At 39.3% G+C, this 21,177-nt stretch overlaps 1 non-coding gene across 1 annotated transcript in view; it reads left to right on the top strand.

Annotated features, from left to right (window-relative positions):
- Window positions 1-4,754: 4,754 nt before the first annotated feature.
- The window catches only part of LOC118530371 (uncharacterized), a 36,155-nt gene continuing 19,732 nt past the window's right edge, over window positions 4,755-21,177 (top strand). Inside the window, exons 1-2 of the transcript XR_013445436.1 lie at window positions 4,755-4,955; window positions 16,282-16,382. This is a non-coding gene — a transcript (uncharacterized LOC118530371). The remainder of the gene's footprint in view (window positions 4,956-16,281; window positions 16,383-21,177) is intronic.

Here is a 21,177-nt window from a genome sequence, read left to right on the forward strand (position 1 = left end):
GGCAGTGACCTCATGACCTTGGTCATAAATGACATAAGAACGACAGCCATCTTCTGCCTTTTCTTTGATTAGAAGCAAGTCACAGTTCCTGCCCGTACTCAAGGGAAGCCGATTTTACACCTAAAAGCAGGGGTCATGGTGTTGCCTTCATTTTTATGTCTCTAAAGGTTAAATATACACATCTGAGCCTTTCTTCGGTTCACAGGATATGGATTTAAGGCATTTTTCTCCCCCTCCCCTTTTTCTAGCAGATCCTACCATAGAAACTAGCACATAATACAAAAATAGAATATGCCACATCCCAGCAAAGTGCCAAATACGTAGAATGTTCTATTCATAAGCCCAAACTGGGTGTCTGACCTTACTATTCTCCTTACAACATGATGAAGTTTTCATTTCAGCAAGAATGTACGAGAGTCAGTAGGCACTGTGAGTGTTGCCACTCGGCCCAGTTATCCTGTGGCCCTCTTCTGCAATCATGATCCATCCTTCTCCACATTGCTCTGTGCCCTGGGAGGCTGGCCTATATATATTCTATCTAGTCTTCTGAACTCCAGTTGTTTTCAGCCAATGGGAGGCCACAGCAAGAGTGAAGAGAGAAGAGTGTGCTCACTGTATCTATCCCTGAGTGCCCTCTCTATAGGATCTGTCTAGGCTGGCTGTGTCCTTTCCTCCCTCCACCCCTCAACATCATCCTCTTCTTCTGGCAGTCCCTCTATGTGGCGCTCCTACCAGTATTCAGTAACTTTTTTCATCCCTCAACCATTTAGGCATAGATAATAACAATTTGGATGTTACTAGCCCTGGGGCACTATCCTGCTTGTGTGTGTGTGTGTGTGTGTGTGTGTGTGTGTGTGTGTGTGTGTTTTCTCTGAACCTTCCCTACAACTTTGCTAATAAGTCCTTCTCAAATTACCATAAATTGAGTGTGACATTTTTTCTTGCTGGGACTCTGGCAGATATATCACCCAAAGAATTTAAGTTTTATGAACACAGGGGTTTGTGCATAAGGGGTAATCAAAAAATTATTGTGGAAAGAATGAGAAAAAAAGAACTCTTTGCCAGTGAATGCAGCCATTCTCCCATTTGATAATTCAGTGTTTCTTGAGGGGCTTCTTCCGCCTTCTAGAGTTCCCTCAGTAAGGAGAGTCAAGACGATGATCCATATCTGCTGAAAAATCTTCCCAGAGGCCTGACATGATAAATATTGGCTGTTCCAGAAGAGACAGGGTGTTGACACCCTGCTTTCTCTCTTACCCTTTTTGAGAAGACAGGTGTATAGAGTTGGGAAAATGCAAGCCATGTATCTTTGTAACAGAATCCCAGTGCTGATTGCTGTTTCATGATGTCACAATCCACATCTGTCTTTGGTGGAAAAAGCAACAGTGCAGCAACAAAGGTTGCGATATTAAATGAGAATATTATAACATGGTAGAAGAAAGTAAAATAAGTATGAATATCGGATAAAGCTAACATTTTTAAAAAGCAGGCCCTCTACGAGGAAAATCTAAGTACAAGTATATGAGACTGTGGGATAAGCACTCAAGAAAGTATGAAGTGTTTGATTTTTAAAGATAATTAAAAGGAACTTTGGCTGGATATCCAATACTGCATTGTGGATGAAAATGTTGTGGGATTGAATCAATAATTCTGAAGGCTTGTTATGGCTAGATCATGGGACTATTTCATCATTTCTGGTGTCAATATTTGCTTAGTGGTGTCTGATCAATGAGATATCACTGAGAGTTCTCAAGCATTTGTTTTAATCATGCAGATAGGAATTATCATAGCTTCAAATAGGAAATGAGCAGTTGCCAGACTTCTGGGCTTTGTCTACATTCTTTTCTCATATTAGTTTTGACATTACAGACACAAGATATCCTGGATAGACCAAGGACTTTAGAGTTGGAAACCCATTTCTAGACATAGAGTCATGTTGTTTGTTTGTTTGCCAGCTCATAGGCCTCTTAGAGTTTCTTTTTCTTAGTCTACGTCCTGTACTACGAGGAAAGTAGGGCACAGCATGTCAAGACTAAAAGTCTGCTACTCTATTGACAAAGCAAGTCTGAGTTTTAAAGGAGTAGGGAACCTGGCTTGGGTGCTCTTCATAGACATCCTTTATTTTAAGCTGTACTCTATATACTTGGCTTTATATAATTTCCCATTAATTTTATAGGGAATCTATGTGTCTACTTACTTCTACCGGAACTCAATTAGTCACCCAGAAGAGTAAATGTATGAACATCCTCAGAGGACTTTTACAAATGTTTCAATCTGATTTTTGAACTCTTGGTGGAAAGTGCTGCTGACATTTGTAGCAGAGGTATTGGGACCCAGGTCTAGAGACTTGTCTTTCCGTCCCAGCTCTGCCACCGACCGACACTGGAAAACTGTGTCACCATTATAGTAACTGTGACCCATGCAGTTCTCAAGTTCTCTAATGTGTACTTGTATTTTAACTTGCTCAAAATACACTTAGATTTAATAGCTCATTTTCACAAAACTTCTGAATTAACCCATTCCATTCAGAATATTTGTTGAACATTTGCTCTATTCAGAGAGTTAATTGTGTAATATAAGCAGAATAAAGTAACATAGTCATTGAGCTCTTTTTTTAAGGGGCTTATGATCTATTAAAGAGACAGACCACATTCACAAAACACCTGATGTTTAGCAGTGGGTGAAAAAGGAGGCGGGGACATGAATCTAAAGCCGTATAAAGTCATTGTGATCTAGGAACGATGTAAGAAATACAATACTAGCTAATATGTAATTATTTACTCTGTGCCAGAGTCTGGGCCCACTACTTCTCATAAGTCAAAGTAATGTTATTAGGTGGATGCTATTATTTGATTCATTCTGCATATTAGAAAGGGGGGTCTGCGACATTCAGTGATTTGCCCCAGGCCATATAACTAGATGGTGATGGAATCAGGATGCTAATTCAGGCTGCTGTGTGATGGAAGACCCACTCCTCTACAGATAGAATGAAGATGCTTAATGGATTCCAATGAAAGTAAAATATTTTCAACAAGTGCCATCACAGAAGTCTTTATGTATTCTGTTTTTTTTTTTTTTTCAGAGCTTTATAATTTTCTCAGAGTTTTTTTGATGCCAAGGGTCATCTGTATGAGAATAAGTTGGGTGAACTTGTTAAAAATATATTGTATGGTGACTAACATAACATAATAAAATAAAATTAAATTAAAAAAATAAAATAAAAATATAGATTCCTGGGTTCTGTCATGGATCTCTTCAATCAAAATTCTGAGATTGGACAAGGAAGTACAATTTTTTAAATTCATCATTTTAGTTTATCCTGATGTTTACTGAAGTTGAGAATGGATTCAAAAAAGAAAGGTTAGATTTCAATAGGTGAATACGTTGAAGAACAATTCAAGATGGAGAGAATATAGACAAAGACGTGGTATCCAAACATAACCCATTCTGGGGGTTTGAAAGCAAACATTTAGTAGGCGTGTAGGGTGTATATAAGGAAATGGCAAGATACAAATACAGGTCTTGATAAAATACAGGTTGGGGATAAACAGTACAGCTTAGGGAATGTACTCTATGGTACTCTAATAGCGTTGTACAGTGGCGGATGGTAGCCATGCTTGTGGTGAATGCATAAGGTAGAGAGTTGTTGAATAACTATGTTGTACACCTGAAACAAATGTAATATTGTGTTTCAACTATACTTCAATTTAAAAAAAGTACAGGCCCATCTGCATTGAGCCTTGAGAAAAGGTCTAGGACACTAGAATTTACTGGACATTCATATGGACCAATTTGGTTTTTTGGATAGGAAGATAGCCTGTTAAAGTAGAATTTTAGACAAGTTAGTCTGGTAGCCATTTGGATGGCTGGGATGTGGATAGATTGAGAAGAGCTTACTTAAGGGAGGCTCTTGATGCCCAACCATGTGAAATATCACTCAATGATACTGAGTGCTCAGAAAGGAAAGGAGTAAAGTAAAATACATTGTGTGTGTGTGTGGGGCGGGGGGAGCAAAGCCACGTAGCATGAAGACATTTCCTGGGCTAGATGTTGAGAGAGGCTCAAAAGACAGGAGGTTGGCTCTCTGAGTGTCTGGGATGATGGAGCATCCGACATAGGAAGAAGTGAATCAGAAGGAAGCAGTGGTTTAATGGCAGATGATGGAGAGTCTGGGTTTACACATGTTTGTGGTGCCAGCAAGACACACATCTTTAGGTCCAATAGAAATTCAAGGCAAATAGAAATTCAAGATGGAATTAAGAGTAAAATGTCAAGAGTTTGGGGCATAGTTTTAGATAAGTGTTGGGCATTACTAGAAGGAGAACATTAACGGTGAGGGAGTAAATGAGAACATTTAGAGGATTACAGAAATAAACACAGGACAGCACTGAGGAATACCATCACTAATACTGTGGAGAAGAGGTTGAGGGGAAAAAAATGCACTCTATTCTCAAGAGGCATTGGATAGCCTCAAGTTCATCCTAGATATAATCTCTTCTTAAGCAGAGGTGAGAGAAAGACACACATATATATCTCAAAATATGACCAGTGACCATGACTATAAACCTGCATTTCCAGAGCACTTATAGTTAAATTTAAGATCAAATAATTTCCTGCTATGCTGACCATGAAGGTGGAAATGGATTTTCTCCCTCTTAATTATCACAATAATAAATCAAGTAGCATTTCAAAACATCTAGGGAGCAAAGCACACATCTGATCATGACTATTTTTTTCCCCAGGATGCACTCTTGACTTAAAAGGTTCTCAGCACATTCTGCCTGATGGAGATGAGCTCCGCCTGAATCAGCTCCTACTTGGGACCAACCACGAAAGAGTCAAAAGAAAGGTCTCATCGTTCTGAATCACGAGACCTCCTCAGAAAATACCTCCTCATCAAGAACAATCTAAAATTTATTTTTGAGCCCAGGCTGGAAGCAGAACAAGAAAGACAAGTAAGTGTCAAGAGCAAAAGGGGGCTTGTCTATCCACAGAAGAGCAATGGCTATCGACATCAATGGCAATGTCAGAAATGCCAAGTTCAGATGGATGCAGCTTTTGGGGAGGATGCAGGGAGGTCTTTTTCACCAGAACCAGCTTCCCTTTCTTAGTTTCCCCCTTTCACTGACTGTGCCTCTGGGCATGCAAAAGTGTCCTTCCGTGCAATGGGGAGTTAGCTTATTTGTGCGTGGGGGTAAGGCAGCCTTTGATAATATAAAACCCCATCATTATCTCATTTTGGTATATTCTGAGATTTTCCTAAACAGATGTCATGGAAAATTCGTTGAGAAAGAACATAACTTGTTACAAAAGTAACCCACAGATTTTATCTTTCTCTTTTGCCTTAAAAGTTCAAAGCTGGGGGAAAATGACCTAATTGAGATAGGCCTTACAAGAGAAAGAACTGAAGGGTAATTCATGTGGCATTGACTATGTAGTATTAAGTGAATTGTGTTGGATGGAAATTTAAATGCCCTAAATGCCTTGTGATCATGCTTGGCACTTAAAAATGTTCCATTTTCTCAAAGCCTTCAACCATTCTCATTTTCAATGTTGTTGTTCTTCATATATTAAGAGAATACCACAATGAATAGGAAGGTAACTTTATTTTTTTCAAATAATGGACTAGTTTTCCCAAGAACAATCGGTGGACTAGTTTTCCCAAGAGCAATCGACGGACCTTCCTAATGTCCCTGATAACAAAAGGATGTATTTGCAAATAGGAGACTAGGTTCTGGGCTATGCCAAAAGGCAGAGATGGTACTTGACCATTCAAGAACCAAATCCTTGATTTTGGTCATCAGTCAAGTGCAATTTGGACTTGTCACTAAAAGGAGGGAGTATTTCTAAAGGCCTGTGTCCTGACTGGAGTATAGTTCAAGGTAAAACTGCAACCATAATTAGGGAGTTATATCTAGTCATTTGAGACAAGTCTTTGAGATATTGCTTATCTCAGAATCCAAGCCTGGATGATCTTGCAAGGTATCTGAGAATCAGCTAACTTATCTTTATTTGGAATTATGTAAAGAAATACCCTCATGACTCTGCTTATTAGAATGGCTCAAACAAACAAAGAAGCACACAAACAAAAACTGATAATATCTAGGCATGGTGAGGCTGTGGGATGGTAGCGATATACTGTATTGCCAGTGGGAATGCAAAATGATACAGCCACTTTGGGAAATAGTTTGGCAGTTTCTTAGGAAGTTAAACACACACTTACTGTATGACCCAGCCATTTTGCTCCTTTTTTACCCAAGAAAAATGAAAACTTAGATTTCCGTAAAAACCTATACATGAATGGGGATAGCAGCTTTATTCATAATCGCCAAAACCTGGATGGAATCCAGAGGTTTCTCATTTAATGACTAGATAAGCAAACTGTGGTACATTCAGGCAACTAAGTTGATTTACTCCACAACTGGGATGAATCTCAAATCCAGTTTCCTATGTGAAGCCAGACCCAAAAGGCGCGTACTGTGTGATTGGATTGATACGCCATTTTGGAAAAGGTGAAATTATAAGGAAGAGGAACAGATCAGTGGTTGCCTGGGGTTGTGAGTGGGAAGGAAGTGACCACAGAGGGGCAGTGTGAGGGAATTTGGGGGAGGGCTGAAACTACCGTGCGTCAAATCCCATAGAACTGTGCCACAGAGAGTGAATTTTATAGAAAGTATGTGTAAACTTAAAATTATATAGGGGCACCTGGGTGGCTCAGTCTGTTAAGTGTCTGCCTCTGGCTCAGGTTGTGATCTCAGGGTCCTGGGATTGAACCCCACGTTGGGTTCCCTGCTCAGCGAGAAACCTGCTTCTCCCTCTCCCTGCCCCTCCCTGCCCCTGCTCGTGCATGCTTGCTCTCTCTCTCTCTCCCTCTCAAATAAATTTTAAAAAAAATTATATATAAACAATTCCACTACAGACTAATTCCACAGTATCTTTTTTCCAAACTGGAGTAGAAATCCAGTCAAATAGGGTCTGCTAATATGTCCCCCAAAGAGACATTAGTACTAGGAACTGCCAAAGAACCCTGTGCTTGCTTCTTCATTAAATGTATCAGTCTGAGACAAAGTACCCATTTGGGGGGATTTTTCTATGTGTTTATATTGGACTCTGGTTCTTAAGCCTATTTTCTGTGGCTCCTGCCTTAAGTACCTCCAATTTCTTTATCTCTTCAACTCAGTGATGATCAGTGAATCCCCAGATCTCTAGAGACAAAGGGTCATACTTCCCTTATTTAATTCAGCAAATATTTATTCAATGTCTATCATGTCCCTAACATTCTTGGAGGCCCTGGGGACTCATCAGCTTAAATGTGTAGAATTTATTCTCCACTCAGCAACTTCGATTTGGTGTCAATAGAGTAAAAAATATTTGCCTTCAACTTGTTTATTTACCAGTTACTGCAAACTTCCAAATTCAGCTGAATTTCAATTAATAATTAAAATTGATGTTGAAAACTGAGGGTTGCTGGAGTGGGGGGTGGGGTGGGAGGGATGGGGTGACTGGGTGATGGACACTGGGGAGGGCATGTGCTCTGGTAAGCGCTGTGAATTGTGCAAGACTGTTGAATCATAGATCTGTACCTCTGAAACAAATAATGCAATATATGTTAAGAAAAAAAAAAAAGAAGAAGAAGAATGTAGCAGGAGGGGAAGAAGGAAGGGGGGGAAATCGGAGGGGGAGAAGAACCATGAGAGACGATGGACTCTGAAAAACAAACTGAGGGTTCTAGAGGGGAGGGGGGTGGGAGGATGGGTTAGCCTGGTGATGGGTATTGAGGAGGGCATGTTCTGCATGGAGCACTGGGTGTTATGCACAAACAATGAATCATGGAACACTACATCTAAAACTAATGATGTAATGTATGGGGATTAACATAACAATAAAAAATTAAAAAAAAAGAACTAAAATTGATGTTGAAAGCATCAAAAAATAGTATGAAAACAATATCAATTCAGTGGTCTCAGTCATTTCCAGTATTGTTCTGATTCATAATTTGAAAGAGTTTGTTGTGTCCTCTGCAAGTTGAGATTCTTGAAACTAACTGGTATTTGCACTTAGTACAATTTTAGGTAATAAGCAATAATTTGTTCATTTGAAAATAACACAGAGAAGTGTCACCTAGGGACAGTAGGAAGACCATCCTATCTTTTAGGAATGGACCATGAATATGTGACAGGGAGTGTCCTGGAATTGGGAGTTTTCTAGAACTTTGAGAAAGGACCTGCAGTAACAAGAAGGAATCTTTTCATCCTAGATGAGAATGTGTCCAGGGATTGATAAAAGCACCAAGGGGATTTATTAATTTCTACAACAAATTACCACACACTCAGTGGCTTGAAACAACACAGATTTATTATCTTACAAATCAGGAGGTCAGAAGTCTGAAACGGATTCCACTGGGCTAAAATCAAGTTGTTGGCAAGGCTGCATTCTTTTCTGGAGGCTATAGAGGATCATCTCTCTTCTTGCCTTTTCAATTTCTAGAGGCCACCTGCATTCCTAGACCCATGGCCTCCTTCCATTTGCAAAGCCAGCAATGACAGGGCAAATCTTTTTTATATCATATCACTCTGATGCTGACTTTTCTGCCTTTCTCTTCCATATTTAAGGACACTCTGATGATGGTAAGCACACCTGGCTAACCTGGGATAATGAACCGATGAACACCTTAATTTCATCTGCTCTTTTAATTTTCCTTTGCCATGAATGTAACATACTTACCAATTCTGGGGTTAAGGACATTGACATATTAGAAGTACATTATTCTGATGAACAGGTAAAAGACTCAATTAAAAATTGCCACTCCCCAGGGCACCTGGTTGGCTCAGTTGGTTAAGCATCTGCCTTCGGCTCAGGTTATGATCCCAGGATCCTGGGATGGAGCACCACATTGGGCTTTCTGCTCAGCGGGGAGTCTGCTTTGCCCTCTCTCTCTGCCTCTCCACTCCCCCCAACCCGCTTGTGTGCGTGCTCTCTCTCTGTCCCTGTCTCTCTCAAATAAATAAATAAAATCTTTTAAAAAAATAAATAAAAAGGGTCACTCCCTTTGATAGCCTGTAGAATTGGTCAAAGTCCTAATCTTAACTACAGGTAGTTAAAAATAGTATCTGCATGTTGACTGGCTTTATGAGCACCTATTATTTTATACTGTACGAGATATCTTTTTTTTAAGATTTTTATTTATTTATATGAGAGAAAGAGCATGAGGAGGGGGAAGGTTAGAGGGAGAAGCAGACTCCCTGCTGAGCAGGGAGCCAGACTCGGGACTCGATCCCAGGACTCCAGGATCATGACCTGAGCTGAAGGCCATTGCTTAATGAACTGAGCCACCCAGGTGCCCTTGTATAAGATATCTTAAGATACTTCCCATGTAGGTCACCCTTCAAAGAACTAAACAAGCCAACAGACAGAGGGATACAGACAGCCTAAAGCTGATTATCTAGTGTCTCATCCTTCCCAGGCCACTCATCCTTAGTAACGTCACCTCCAAAACAAGATCGTTGGCCACAAGCTCCATTTTGTTCTCAATCTAAGCCGTGCCAATGGGTCTGTCCACATGTGGAACCACTACTTCTTTGTGTGGACACTGATGAACTGGTCTAACACCTTTCCTGCAAGAACTTCAAGGCCCTCGAAGTCTAGGAGAAAACATAGCATTGCAAGCTTCATGTGTTTCACCCATGAATGGATTTCCTGGTTTGGAAGAATTTTGACCAGATTTTGCTTTTTTGATCTTAATTTTTCTAAACAGTGATTTAGAGCAACACAGATGAGAACCATGAGCATCTTGCTATTTAACTTTGCTGTAAAGAATTCACAAAAAGATGAAAGCTTCACAATAAAATCCCAATTACTTAGGTTTCATGTGGATTTCCTAGCCAATTACCAGTTTCTCTCATCCTAAGGGAGACCACTTGAGGACCTTTAAACTGTCGGATTCTTTAATTTTGAGACTTTAAAAAAAAATTAGCAAAGAGAGATCTCATGCGTTAAAGATGAAAAATGTTTATAAAATTAACTCAAGGTTTTTCAGACATCAAAGAGTTTGGGCTTTCCGCATCTCTGACCTCATAAATATTCTCATGTGCTAAGTGTACATGGATCTGAAACATACAGATTAAAATAAATACCCACTATTCAACAAAAAAAGAAAGGGCTTGGCAAAATGGGATGACTAGGAATTGATGAGACTAGTGAAGATCACCATGGACCACCAGCTTTGAAGCATGTGTTCTGAAGTCTGACAGATACGAGTTTGAATATTGGCTTTATCAGGGCAGATACTATAATTTAACCACCAAAAATATGTTTTTTCCCTACTTCTATAGAAATAAACCTCTGTACATATGCCAATTGTTTTTTCCAGGCTCACACACATCTAGAAAAACACTACCTTTACAAGATTTCCTTGCAGTTCATGTGTCCCAGTGGACACATTTAAAGTGGCCCCCAGAAGGAGGGGCCCTATTCTTTCTCTCTTCTCTTTTCCCTCCATCTGGAGCTGGAACAATATCTTGGACCAAGGTGTAGAGAATGGTAGTGTAGCAAGATTGAACGATCTTGAACTGATGATGATTCAAGCCACTATTTCATCTTCTGTTCCTCAAGGCCAAACCTAATCTAATTCACCAACTATTCTGAAACTACTAGCATCGTGAACCGGCTGTGGGATTCAATGAGATTAATGTATGTCAATCATCTAGTACAAGGGCTTGTCCATTGAAGGTAAAATAAATATTAATTACCTTCTCTTTTCCATGACAACTAAACTTCTAAAGGCCTTCATCCATGAAAGCATCTCAGAGAGTTTGATCTTCAAAGTTAATGGCAAAGAAACATTTTTGACTATGAAGATGAGGTGCCTCTAGAGGGACAATAAAAGGATTTGTTTCCTAAATCATTCTTTCGTAATTAATTTATGCAACATGCTTTGGGTACTGATTACGCCACCTGTACTGTACTCAGGATTGTCAATGTAAGTAAGATTTAGATTTTGCCTGTGGTGAGCTCAAATTCTATCAGAATAGAGGCAGAGAATCAGTGGATTGAGATACAGTGTGATGAGTACTACAGTTTGAAATATTCACACAAATACTATGGGAATAGAGAAAGCCACTTGGTCTGCCTAAGGAAGTTGGAAGAGAGTGAAGGAAGGGAAAGGTTTTTAAATAGAGCATCATTTCAGGGCAAGAAATGCACAGTGAATTTAGTGGGTAATGGAATAGTTTTACAAAGGCACAAAGTGTCATGAGATAGAGCTGATAGTAGGTTAGCATCAGAATATGACAAAAGAAGAGTGTGTGTGGAGGATATAACTATATGTGATCTATTTTGAGTTATTTTTGCATCTGATGTGAAGGAAGGCTTGGGATTTTCTCTCTCTCTCTTTCTGCCTTTTTGTTTTTTACATAGCTGGTTATTCCAGCATAATTCATGGGGAAGAACATTTTTTTCCTCCAATTAATTACCTGGGCTTTTTTTTGCAGAAAATCAATCAACTGGATCTATTTCTGATTCTCTGTTCTGTTAATCTATTTGTCTTTATACCAATAACACATTATCTGAATTATTGTAGCTTTATAGTAAGACATAAAATCAGGTAATTTAAATATTTGAACTTAGGTTTTTTCTCTTCTTTCCTCTTTTTTTTTTTTGTTTTTGTTTATTATTCTAGGTTCTTTTCATGCCCATATAAATTTTAGAATCAGTTTTTCAATTTCTCAGAAAAATCTACTGGGGTTTATATTGGGATAGCATTGAAGTCTATGAATCAACTGAGTGGAAAATTGACATTTTAACAATCGTGAATCTTCCCATGCATGAACATAGAATAATTCTCTATTCACAATTGACAAATAAAATGACTTGAGCCTGGAGATTTCTTTATGGGAATATTTTCAGTTAGGAACTCAATTTTTTAATAGATATATGGTTAGTAGAGGTTTATTAATTTTATTACATTTTTCAAAGAACCAACTTTTGGATATGTCTATTTTCTTTCTTTTTTCTATTTCATTGATCTTTATTCTTATATTAATTATTTCCTTTCCTCTACTTACCTTGTCTTGTATTTGTTCTTGTTTTTCTAGATTCTTAAGCTGGAAGCTAGATGACTGATTTTAAGTATTTTAATGCTTACACATTGGTTTTAATTATTAAGTGCTTAAACATTGATTTTAAGCATTTAAAGGTATGCGTTTCTCTCTAAGGACTTTTTTAGCTGCATCTGTTGATTTTTGATATATTGTGTTTTCTTTATGATCAGTTCAAGATATTTTCTAGTTTTCCTTCTTATTTTTTTATTGGATCCATGGGCTACTTAGAAGACTGTTGACTAATTACAAATATTCTGATTTTTCTAGCTCTCTACATATTTTATTGTTATTGCTTTCAATTTGGTTTAATTGTGGTCACAGAACATGCAACATATGATTTCAAACTTTTGAAAGTTATTAAAATTAATTTTATGACCCTGCATATAATATTTGGTTTATGTGGGTCCAGTATATAGTTTATCTGGTAAATACTTCACATGTACTTGAAAATATTGTGCAGTTGTTAGATGTAAAGGGAAATCCTAAGGGATAATCATGGAATATCATGAACAGCTTGATGCCAATAAATCTGACAACTTAGGTGAAATGATAAATTCCTTGAAAGACACAGACAGAATAGAAAAAGTCTGTATGGGTGTAGTTCTTTATATATTCTGCATTTATACAGTACTTTCTTTCAGATAAATGAATTATACATGTTTTCCCCTGAACCGTGGCTTGCCTTTTCATTTTTTTCTTGGTGTTGTCTGAAGAGAACATTTTTACTTTTGGTGAAGTCCAGTTTTTCAGTTGTTTTTTCTTTCACGGTGAGTGTTTTTGCATCCTGTGTTGTCTACTCTAAGGTAAAGAAGATGATCTCCTATGCCTCCTTCTAGAGCTGTTTTGGATTTAGTTTTTATATTCATGTCTGTATTTTACCTTGAATGAATTCCTGCATACAGTGTAATGAGTCCTAGTTTTCTTGGACTCATATGATGAGGGATGCCCTTGGGGATAGGTGCTCTGTCAATAGCATCTCACCCCATGTGATTTCCTTCTTTCAAAGATCCAATATCACTGACTTTCTGCTCTTTTCCATCACTCTGTGATGTCTTCAAATTGCTTTTATATTTTGCTCAATTTGTAATTGTCATCTGCAGGAATATTAATCCATTCCATTACTGGGCTCAGGACTCCCTGAATCTCTTTTGAGAACCACATGTTAGACTATGCTTTTAAAAGTGGAAGGATTCAATTTCTCTCTCTCAGCAATTCTGGAAATTTTTCAAGCTACTCATTTTAAATATGTCTTTTATTTTCTATTCTGTCTCTTTTCTCCTTTTGTAATTCCTAGCAGACATTTTTAAACTTTTTTATTCTGTCCCTATTTTCTCTCCTGTATTATATTCTGATTTCCCTTTCTCTTTGTGCTACATTCAGGATAATTTCTTCATCTGCCTTCCAGATTGCTAATTCTCCTTTCAACAACAGTTTAATTTTGTCCAGTGATATTTTTTTCTTTCTTTGATTGCATATTTTAATTATGGTCTTTCCCCTCCGTCCCTAATTCTACCTATTTTCCTCATATTTCCATTCTTCATTTTATATCCTTAATTATTTGACGCATAGGTATGTTATTGACATTTCACATTATTCTGTCATTTCAGGTCTTCAATAATCTTCCTGTCTGCTGACCCTACTTGATGAATTGTCTGTGCAGTATATAATTCGTGATTGTAAGGGCATCTGCAACAAAGGTTGATTCTTTTTTCTCAGTGAAATTGTGTGCTTTTAGTTTGCTCTGCAATTTGTTTCCAGGGTTTCAAGGGCTAGTGACCTGCTTTTACATTGATTTATCATCTCGGGAGTATAAGCACCATGTAGGTAACATATATTTTGTTCCATGTCAATATGTGGTGTTAGCCTGAGATATTTGATTTCCAACAGAAGACTTTATTGTCTCCTGCCATTAAGAGGAACACAGGCAGAGATGTACATTCTTATTGCCATATACACAGGCCAGTGAATGGATTTACCTAGCCCACCTTTTATAGCAGGGTCAAAGCTAGACCAGTCTCCACCTGATGGAAGGATCTCAGTTCTAAATCTTAATCTAACTCAAGCTCAATGCAGCCTCTACTGTTCCTGTGTCTGAATGAAAATATCAGTCCCTAGTCTCTATGGTCTAGCCCTGTTCTGGTGGTTCCTAAGGTCCCTAGATCATCCATTTATAAGCTTATGTCTCTAGTTGAGTTGTCTCTTTATTTCTGGAACTGTGGGATTTTCCTTTCTTTCCTTAGGGTTCACCTATACGATGAATTAATATTTCTGTTGTAGTGAGAAGAGAGTTCCTAACTCCCATTATAATTTAAGTTTCTATTGGCTTTTATTATTTTTTTTAATTCTTGAAGGCATATAGAGGGTGTGTTTTATTTATACATTTATCCTTTGTAGTACTTAGCACAGTGCTATAAAAATCCATTACTGCTTAATACAAATAGGCAGAATGAATTTAAAAATGAATGAAAGGAAGCGACTTTAAATAATAAAAGTTAAAAGGGAGAAGACCTTAATATTTTAAATAGATGAATTCTCTCTCCCCATCTCAAATGGCTAGAGGAGTCAGTTAGGGGCCAGGATGATGGAAGGCATTACCTTCCTCACTAATGTATCAACAAGCACAATGTACTGCTTCATTTCAAAAAGAAAAAAGTACCATGCTGGTCGCTGTCCACAGAAATTCTGCCAACATCCTGGTGGTTGCCGGTTTATAATTTTATGGGTTTACAGAGGATCAAACACTGTATTATTATGTTTGGCTACTAACTCAGGTTAGCAGTTCAAAAGGAGAAGAAAGGGGAGTGGAGTGGAGTGGGTAGAAGGGGAAGGAGGGAGCATGTGTAAGCTGGTGTACTTAATATAATAGATTTAACTTCTTGAGTGTGAAGCAGTCTTCACCGAATCTCCGTGATCTATCTTTCCACAGAAGATAATTAGCATATATTCAGAGCTCTGTTTTATAAGAATTGAAGATTTGGCAATTACATACTATTTTAATTTTAATTTTGACTAAAGGAGAAATTAATAGGTCATTTGCTCCATGTGTATCCTTTTACAAAGATTTGAAATGGAAAATTTTTTATCAGTGAAGACAAAAATAGATTATCAAACATATCCCAAATCCCAAATCCCTCTCCCTTCAAAATATATCTATTTGCTTAAATCTAATTCATAGGAATATTGATATTAAATATTACAAGTATAGTTTTAGGCATTTAAAAATGACATTGAGTAATTATGGAGTGATCACAATACCCAAACTATTTTAAGACCTTCAACAATATGTGTATTTGCTCAGAAAATGAGCTTTAGATTATTATTTTTTTTAAAGATTTTATTTATTTATTTGAGAGAGAGAGAATGAGAGAGAGCACATGAGAGGGGGGGAGGGTCAGAGGGAGAAGCAGACTCCCTGCCGAGCAGGGAGCCCGATGCGGCACTCAATCCAGGGACTCCAGGATCATGACCTGAGCTGAAGGCCGTCGCTTAACCAACTGAGCCACCCAGGCGCCCGAGCTTTAGATTATTAATGTAAAAATCTCTGCCCCTTGACCATAACATCTTTTAGTGGGCCCGAGAGGAAATCAAGTTTGACTTCTTTGCCACAGTTTCTTTGCCTTGGATTCAGAAGGGGCTAGAAGAGGGGTGGATAAAACAGTTAGGATGACAATTTTGTTTAATGTACAGCAAACTAATTATTCCTGGATCTGCTTCCTCTCTCTCCTGTTCCTTTCTCACAATAACTGTTTAGTCATGTCAGCTTTATAATTAGTTGGCTCCAAAAGAAATGGGAGAGGACTGTGCACTGACATTAGAAAACCAAAGACACAACACAACTGTTTATTATTATTATTTAAGATAAAAGTGCATCCCTATGCCTGGGTGGCTCAGTCAGCTAAGCGTCCGACTCTTGTTTTTGGCGGAGGTCATGATCTAAGGGTCATGAGATCGAGCCCCGCGCATGGGACTCTGCACTTAGCACAGAGTCGGCTTGAGATTCTCTCTCTCCCTCTGCCCCTCCCCCCACTCACGCTTACTCACTCTCTAAAATAAATAAATAAATAAATAAAATGAAAGTGGATAGAAATCAATATGTTTCATTTGTCAATTTCTCCACTACATTATGCATTCTGTTACTCTCTCATCAAACAAGTATTTAGGGGTACTTATTTTGTGTTTCCAGGCACTAAGAACGCAACAGTGAAGAAGCGAAAGCAGCACTTTGCTTCCAAGAAGCATACATTCTGACATGGAGGAGGTACCGTGGAGAAGAAAGCAAATCCTGTAAGTGCTATGGCTAATAGATCAGAGAGAAATAGGGAGTGGCTGGCTTGTACTGGAAGGGCTTTTTAGGGCAAGGGAGTCAGAGATGGCCTTTCTGAAGACAACAGTTATCAGATATCTGATAGACTAAAAAGGAACCTGCTTTGTGAGGGTTGAGAAGAGGCATTAATAGCAAGTAAATAGAACAAGGCTCTCTGCTAACATTTTCTGTGTCCCGGGACAATAGCCAAATGGCAGTCCTATCTAAATGCTTAACGATTATAAATTGAGCTAGCAAACAGTTCATATAATATTTTCTATCCTCCCACCTTGACAAATAATCCTTCCTAACAACCTCGAGGGGCCCTGCTTTGAATTTAGAATTCTTGGACCCTTTGGCGTTCTTCACTGGCAACCTCATCCATGGGCCCGTTTCCCCTTCTCTTCACGCCCCTGGCTGCCTCCCACAATGTGAGGAGCGCCCCCCTGCTCACATGTGGATCTCCCAGTCCACACATCCCGGCGCTGCTCGAGCTACCCCTTGGCACTCTCTTGGGCTAGCTAGAGAGCGCCCCTCAATATTTTCAACCAATCTGACTTTATTAAAATCTCCCAATCCCTTTGTTGGGAAAGAGTCCAACAATTCTGAACATGAAGCTCTCAAGCTGTGACTGAGATTGAGATATTTCAGAAAAATCAAAAAGGCCAGTAAGCCTAGAATGGAGTAATAAGCAAGAAGGACAGTCATGGTACATGAGATAGGAACATGGGAGCCCAAACGCATAGGGACTTTTGGCCGTGTCGGGTGGTTAATTTTTCTCCGAGGTAGTGGAAAATGATTAATTTGAGCATCATCTGCTAAGCTTCACATATATCTTACATTGGCATTTTTATCTGTTACAAAAAATATTCCAAAATGCCTGTCTAGCTTGTGGATTTTGAGGAACGATTTCCAGTCTGATGTCTGGTATTAGTCCTCCCCTCGCCCTATTCCATAAAAAAAAAAAAAAAAAAAAAAATACTCCTACCGAACCACCCCTACCTGGAGAAAGTAAAACCACCTCCATTTCATGGGAAAGAAAACTGGAGCTCCCTTTTCTGTAGGGCAGCGAGTAAGAAATGGTTGGGGACAGGGAGACCGATTGGGGTCCTGCGTCTCCCACATGTTGGCTGGGCGACTTTTAATGAGTTAACATCTCTACCCTTGGTTTCATCTGATAAATCATCTAATAAATCGTGATAATAATAGCATTTAACACATAATGTTATTGAAGGAATTTCGATGAGGTAAAATGTAACATTTAATCCATTTCACAGAATGCCTGGCACATAATATATGGTCTGTAAACGTTTGTGGTAATTAGCACCCCCATGACTATCATGACAACAATTGTGACTATCACAACAAGGACAACTGTGTCTACCATGACTATCATTTAGACCTACAGTAAGAAATTGAGAGAACTTAAATTTGGCTTTTCTGATTCAAAGACGTGTCCTGGTAGCCTTAAACTATGGTTATTTCAGGAGAAAAAAAAGGCAAACAAAACTCCAACAGCATCATTATTTGCAGAGAACCACCATCATCCACCATCAGAATATAAAAGGAGGTAAAGTGAGGGCATTGGCATTTCATAATTTTGTAAAGGCAAAGCTCTTTCCTTTGGGGAGCTGGCTGGAGTCAGCAGCTGGAGGGAGCTCTGGAGTGTTCACACAGAGGGAGTGTGGCAGTTTTGAAAATATAAAACAATCAGCTACAAAAACTAAGTGTCATTTGGCTTTTGGCTTTAGGGCCGGAGGTTCAAAATCTCTCTCTGTGTCTCTCTCCCTCTCTCCTTCCCTCTCTTCTCTCTCTCTCTCTCTCACAGACAGATACACACACATTAGACATGGATGCACGGTTTTCTTGCTTGGACCCACTTTGGCGCTCTCCAGCTAGTGTAGACAATCTACTCAGAAGCAATAGTTAACGATATGGGAGTGAGTCAGACTTGCAATTTCAACAGGATCTTAAATAGCTTGCTCTATTAAACGTATTACATCCATGACAAGTTCAGTGGGTTAGGAAACCGTGATCAGGTGGTTTTGCCGAATAAAATGTTTCGTTCTCAAACATTGTACCTGGACACTGTACCACTTCTAGGAAAACTTCTGGCCCTTGTGTGTGGTGGGAACTTGGAGCTCAGGCAGACTGGGATCAAATCCTGGCTTTCTATAAGGTGTTTCTACAAGGTTCAGTCTCTCTGAACATTAGTTCCTTTTTCTGTAGGAAGACTACCATCGATCGCTACTTCTGTTATTGCTAATATTTATTATTACAATAATTACTTGAAATTAGAGCTGAGAGACTCTGGGGAACCCAGAATAATTCACATCTGTTACTCAAGAAGAAAATCTGAGAAAAATGTTAACGTGCTAGTTGTTAATGTGGGTTCCCCAGAAAGAAAAGCTTGAGGCCAGGGCTGTGTGCTGGAGGATTATTTGGGGAAGAAATCTCAAACAGGAGGGTTGGAAGACTGGAGAGAGTACAACAAGGATGGCAGGGAAAGCTGGTTAATAGGAGCTGTCAAGCTAGTCTCCCCAGAGCTGACAGTTTGATTGCCTGTCCCCACGGGGTTTTTCTGAAGAACCGGGTTTAATGTGATTTTGAATTATCCATCTGAAAGAAGGAAGAAGAGGACTTTTATTTAATAGCTTCCCTCCTCCTAGGTTCAAGTGTTGACCCGTGGGATGGTAATTCCTTAGAGCTTCCAGGATGCACATGTCTGAGTGCCCGGAAGGTTCTTGTGGTCATTCCACTGTGTGGGTGTTAGAGGGGCCAGGGCAGAAAGTGAGAGATACTCATTGCAGCTGAAACCAGAGGCTCTGGGGGTTACAGGCCGGCAGCTAGCAGCTGGTTGCCGAAGCAGAGTCTTAGCAAAAGATGGGCCAAGAGAATATGAGGTCCAGCCCAAGGGGAATCTTCTATAAGCTTGTCCCTAACCATGGGTTAGTAATAGCAGCGGGTTAGTAGCTATCCTTTAGTAGAACTCAAAACAATATAAAAGTAGTTATAAATTCAAATAATTGTTAGTTTTCTGGGGGGATGGGAAATAGGCGCAAATGCCTTCTTTTCCCTCTTCTATCTCGTGTGGACTTTTTATTTTATTTATTTATTTATTTATTAATAGCCAAACAATAGTGCTTTATTGATAAAAGGTTAGTTTCAACGGATACAAAATTGCTGTGTAAAATTAAGTTTTCAAAATACATTTCTATAGGTAAAGATTATCTTTTAGTAACAGCAATTATCTCTAGGTGAAAGTATTTATTTAGATTTGGGCAGCAGAACAGAGGGGGGTGTAGAAGTGAGACAGTGTAGGTCCACCCACCCCGCATAACCCTTATCAGGTGGTGGCTGGCCCTCAGAGTTCTACCCAAACACCCGGGGGGGCCCTGTAGCCACCACGCGCCCATGTGCCCCCAGCTCCACCTTTTAAACAGCTTTTACTAGTGTACTTAATGCCAAAATGACCCAGATAGCTGGTCTTGCACGGAGGTGCTCTAAAGTCACTTAACACTTTCTCTTGGTAAGAACTTTGTACAACTGTGCCTGAACCTAGGGCTTGTGACTAGTCACCATTATGCAACAGTGGGAAGACAAAGTTCTTGAGAACACCAGATTACTGTCTGTGGCCCGCCTCTGTGACTAACGTGGTTCGACCATGTCACTTTATTTTGTCTGGCCCAAGCAAAAACTCTTGCCATCCTCAGGGGAAGCGTTTTCTGCATCTCTGCCCCTCCTGTTAGAGCAAAATGAAAACATGGAGCCAACACTTGCTCCCTCCAGGTGTCCTTTCACCCATCACTTTCTGGGGACCACTTTCCCAATGTCAGTAGAAATGTTGAAAAAAGCAAGCCCCGGAGCCTCTCAGCACCCCTTGGAAGGAAGGAAAGGGCCAAGGCCACAGAGCACAGAAGACTGATCTGACTGGTGGTCTACCAGTCAGACCACAGTGCAGATTTGAAATATCTTTCAGTCTCACCCGACATACGGGGAGGTTCGTAGTACACATAATGAAGGATGTGATGGTGGCTGAAAATGGATAACAATCTGCACATAAAAAAATGACTGCTGCTACTTGCCTCCTTTCAGAAAACTATTAAAAATTTTGAGAACCAGTTAAAGGAAAGCCAAATCAGGAAAACCTGGTCGGCATTCAGGCATCATGGGGCCATGAGCCTCAGGGCCCAGGACAGGTCTGGGTTTAGAGGGCTACCCCCCAAAGGACCCTGATTCTCACTGCTCAGGCAGATCTTATAAACCTGTAGTTGCAGAAAGCACATTAGAGTGCCATGTAAAAATGTAAAAAGACTGGTTTCTAAATATATCATTTAATAATTTTCCTTAAAAAAGTTAACTTTTCATGTTAGTTGAGTAAAAATCGTTTACTGGCTCTCTGCGTGGGTAAGGATCGCTGCTGTTATATAAAAACTGGAGCTCATGGACGCTGGCTGTCCATAGCGGGGTATAACTAGTATCAGTGGGGAATACTACAAAACGTGGCTTGTGACAGGTTCTCTGCAGAGCAGCTTAAAAAATGACCTAGCTTCAGAATCCAAAGACTTCTTAAAATTTGCTCCTAATTGCCTGTTTTTTTAAAAGAGCTATTTTAGTATACACATATCATGTTAGATAATAATTCTATTGTTTTACTTGGTAAAAAAGTAAATGTGCAGATGAATTAACAGTATTGAATTATAGCAACAAAACTGGTTTTAGGTGTTATGCTCAAAACAAAGCGAAGCAAGGGAGAATCTCCATCTTGGTGACCTG

The sequence above is a fragment of the Halichoerus grypus genome, chromosome 2, assembly GCF_964656455.1.
Source record: "Halichoerus grypus chromosome 2, mHalGry1.hap1.1, whole genome shotgun sequence".
NCBI classification, from domain to species: Eukaryota; Metazoa; Chordata; class Mammalia; order Carnivora; family Phocidae; genus Halichoerus; species Halichoerus grypus.